This window comes from Doryrhamphus excisus, linkage group LG17 (assembly GCF_037039965.1).
Source record: "Doryrhamphus excisus strain RoL-2023G ecotype Guam linkage group LG17, RoL_Dexc_Guam_v1.1, whole genome shotgun sequence".
NCBI classification, from domain to species: Eukaryota; Metazoa; Chordata; class Actinopteri; order Syngnathiformes; family Syngnathidae; genus Doryrhamphus; species Doryrhamphus excisus.
In genome coordinates, this window is record NC_136373.1 from 10,000,583 (window position 1) to 10,005,307 (window position 4,725).

Genomic DNA, 4,725 nt, shown 5'->3' on the forward strand with positions numbered 1-4,725 from the left:
GAAGATGAACTATATCAGCAAGTTGAAGTATTTGTGATTTTAGAAATAAGGACTTAGTATGTTCTCTGTAGGCGGCATTATGAATTATCCTTACTGACCTTTTTTGCAGTACATTTAGCGAGTGAAGATTGCTTTTATAGTTATTATCCCATATTTCCACACAATAAGTAAGATATGGTAGAACCAGAGAGCAATAAAGAGTGTGGAGTGATTTCTGATTGAGAACAAATTTTGCTTTGTTCAATAATTGTTATCAATCAGAAATCAAATTAAAATTAAAAGACGAATGGGATATGTTCTTTATTGTAACATGACCCAGTGGTTTAAATGGCATGTGTGTGATAGGCCAATTAGTTTGGGTTGCAAAATCCCTAAATCCATGTGACGCAACTTGCCCTCTGCTGACTGGTGCATGGTACTACAGGACTGTCTTTTTGCAAAAACTGCAGTGGACCCAGGTTAGATGCTGGACAGCCGATCGGAGCTGCAGCTGCAAGGTGGTCAGTGCCAGTCATGGCGGCAGGTCCTGAACCCGATGGTGGACACAAAAGGTCAGGGCTTCAGTCCAAGCATGGATGGCTTGTGGGACTCCTGCAGCAGCTGACAGGTACCGTCAGGCCAAGCAGCACCCGGCTTTGGTGGTGGTTGAGACAAAAACTCGGGTGTGGGAGGAATTCGATGAGGCCATGGAGCATGACTTTTGGTAGGCCTCAAAGAGATTCTGGAAAACCGTCCAACGCCTCAGAAAGGGAAAGCAGTGCCGGTTTACAGTGGAGACGGGGGCCTGCTGACCTGAGGATGTAGTAGGATGGTGGAATACTTTGAGGCCCTTCTCAATCCCACTGACATACCTTCCACTGAGGAAGTAGAGTCAGACGATACATACGTGGAGAATTCCATCAGCATGGCTGAGGTATCTGGGGCGGTAAAAATGCTCCTCAGTGGCAAAGGAGTTTCACTCTGAATTCTTCAAGGTTCTGGATGTTGAGGGACTGTCTTGGCTGGCACGTCTCTTCAACATTGCATGGAAGTCGAGGACAGTACCTTTGGATTGGCAGACCAGGGTGGTGGTCCCCCTTTTTAAGAAGGGTGACTGGGTTCCAGCTATAGGGGGATCACACTCCTCAGCCTCCCTGAAAAAGTCTATTCAAGGGTGCTGGAGACAAGAGTACGACCGTTGGTTGAACCTCTGCTACAAGAGGTTCAATGCTGGACCAGTTCTACACCCTCATGAGGGTGCAGGAGGGTGAATTGGGAATTTGCCCAACTGGTCTACATGTGCGTGTAGACCGGTGAAGGTGTTCCGAGTGGCATCTTTATGGGGGTGCTCCGGGAGTACGGGATTGGTGGCATGCAACTGCGTGCTGGTGTGTTTCTGGTGAAGGTTGGTCTCTGCCAAGGCCGCCCTGCTTCATAATTTTCATGGACAGAATTTCTAGGCACAGCCAAGGTGTTGAGGGAGTCTGGTTCGGGGGCATGAGAATCTCATCTCTGCTATTTGCGGATGACGTGGTCCTGATGGCCTCATCGGGCTGTGACCTTTAGCGTTTACTGGGACGGTTTGCATCTGAGTGTGAAGCTTCTGGGATGAGACTCAGTACCTCCAAATCAGAGGCCATGGTTCTGAGTCGGAAAAGGGTATAGTGCTCCCTCTGGGTTGGGAATGAGGTCCTGCCCCAGGTGGAGGAGTTAAGTATCTCTGGGTCTTGTTCACGAGTGAGGGAAGGTGGGAGCTTGAGGTCGACAGACGGATCGGCGCAGCCTCTGCAGTAATGTGGTCGCTGTACCGGACCGTCGTGGTGAAAAGAAAGCTGAGCCGGAAGGCAAAGCTCTCAATTTACCGGTGGATCTATGTTCCCACCCTCACCTATGGTCATGAGCTTTGGGTCGTGACCGAAAGAATGAGATGGCGAAAATGAGTTTCCTCCGTAGGGTAGCTGGACTCACCCTAAGAGATGGGGTGAGGAGCTCAGTTATCTGGGAGGGGCTCAGAGTAGAGCTGCTTCTCCTTCACATGGAGAGGAGCCAGTTGAGGTGGCCCGGGCATCTAGTCCGGATGCCTCCTGGACGCATCCCAGGTGAGGTTTTCCGGGCATACCCAGCCAGGAGCAGGGTACTGAAACTGAATCACACAGAGGGTCCATAAGAACAAACATACCATGAAATGAAATAAGATTCAGTCGTCCAAACGTATTCTCAACATTTATATGCGACTTACAAAACTGGCGTCGAATTTGCACCCCAGCTAGTTCAAACTGATTGGTATACAGTGGACTATCGGTGGCTAACGGAAGCCCGCTAGCATGCAGCAGTCTAGCTTAAAAAAAACACCGGTTCATCAGCACGCTCGTATTAATTCACGAGATTCTTTAACTTGATATCACATAAAATGGCAAATTGACGAGATAACTGACGTAGTCCTCATAACTATCACACATAGTGCATGTCTCTTGTAATTTCAACAACATAGTTTGGTTCCTACATAGCTCGCCAGCGAATGTGTTCGCTTGCCACGTTGGAGGGAATGGAAGTTTGCTAAGGTTACCGATCCATTCCTGAAGCTATAGCACTCTTAAAAATGCTGGGTTAAAAACAACCCAATCTGGGTTGTTTCCCAACCCAACGCTGGTTAAATATAGGACCAACCTCGCGTTGGGTTATTTTAACCCAACAAGTTGGGTTGGTTCTCTTAACCCAACAATTGGGTTGTACATTGGGTTGTTCATATGACCCAACACTGGGTTCATATTTACTACACGGCTGGGTTATTTCAACCCAACAAGTTGGGTTGCCAATATACCATATATATATATGTATATATATATATATATATATATATATATATATAATTTATTTATTTTTATTGTATGCTAATATTATTAATAATACAATGACACCAATGTAACAATAAAATATTTATTTATTATATATAATATATTTATATTACATTTCCAGAACATACAAATATAACAACTCACAACATTTCCTTCACATATGAACAAATTATGTCCAAAAAATTACATTTTAAGAACGGGTGAGGGGGACAGCTATGAGAGAGTGATATATACATAGAACAAGAGGCTCTGTGAGCAGCAGCACAAATGGGTAGGCGATTGTGCCTGCTGCAAGTATTCCACCATGTTAGCTCCGACCTATGATGAGAAAAGAAAAAAAGGTAAGTATTTTGTAAGTATTTCTAGCAGTGCAGAGCAATTGTCATCAGCTCTCTACTGAAGCTATTTCAATATATATTCTACGGGGAGAAGTGTGACACCTGTAAAGTCAATGGCGTGTTCAACAATTTATTCAGGGGGTTTGGCCAGTCTTATGTTTGGTCTGTGGTTTATACGTCACACATCACTATGGAGTAACAACTTACACCAAGTTACAACTTGTAAGAATAGTGCTTCATGAAATGAGAAACAGCCAAATGTTACGCTGTCACACATTCCACGAAATACAATCTTTTCAAGTCGCTCCTCATAAAAAGAGTCCTGCTTTAAAACTGTGTAAAAGAACAACTGGAGTCATGTCACAATTCATTTACATTTTAATTTCTGTTGAAAGGTAAATTACTTACCAGCTTAACATCGATGAAGGCTCTCTTCACCTCCTGAATACTCGCCCGGGCCAATTTCCTGCCCTTTTTAAACACAGGCGGAGGGAGCAGGATGGGCAGCAGCGTCATGGGCAACTTCTCCCCTGGCATCTGTAGGACAATTATGGGTGTCATTACCAGATTGTTGAGAACATGAGTTTTAAATATTATAATATATTACAATTTTAGATAAAACTGTTTTCAATATGTTCCACTACTGTGGCGTGTTGTCGTATTGCAATCAACCCTAAAATAATATTGAGAAAATGTCTCGATTATGTTTACTTGGTCTATATTAAAACACAAAAACACACCCCAAACATTTTTTTTACCAATTGGGATCATAATGTGTACCATAGAGGGTTTGTCATCATTGTCTCGAGCAGTGGTGAGCAAACTTTGACTCGCAGGCTGATAGAACAGCAAAATATATTGGATTCACAAGATGGCTCACCCTGTTAAAAATTTGGGTATTGGTACAAGCAACAGTGACTGACCCACCGCCATTTCTTATGTCTATAACATATAGCAGGCACAGTAGCTACTGTAAAACAATACCCATAAAATGAAGGCATGAAGATGACTTACCTTTCAATCAGCCCAGGTAGCTGCCACTCAGTCAATTTGGAACTGACAAACTCATCCATAGATACTTTTCAGCGAACTGAAACATCACAAAGAGGGTGCATAAGAACAAACATACCATGAAATGAAATAAGATTCAGTAGTCCAAACATTTATATGCAACTTACAAAACTGTCGTCGAATTCGCGCCCAAACTGATTAGTATACAGTGGACTATCGGTGGCTAACGGAAGCCCGCTAGCATGCAGCAGTCTAGCTTAAAAAAACACCGGTTCATCAGCACGCTCGTATTAATTCACGAGATTCTTTAACTTGATATCACATAAAATGGCAAATTGACGAGATAACTGACGTTGTCCTCCTAACTATCACACATGTCTCTTGTAATTTCAACAACATAGTTTGGTTCCTACATAGCTCGCCAGCGAATGTGTTCGCTTGCCACTTTTGGAGGGAATGGAAGTTTGCTAAGGTTACCGATCGATTCCTCAAGCTAGTACTCAACAGTGCTTCACGAACTTACATTTTAACACGTTTATGAA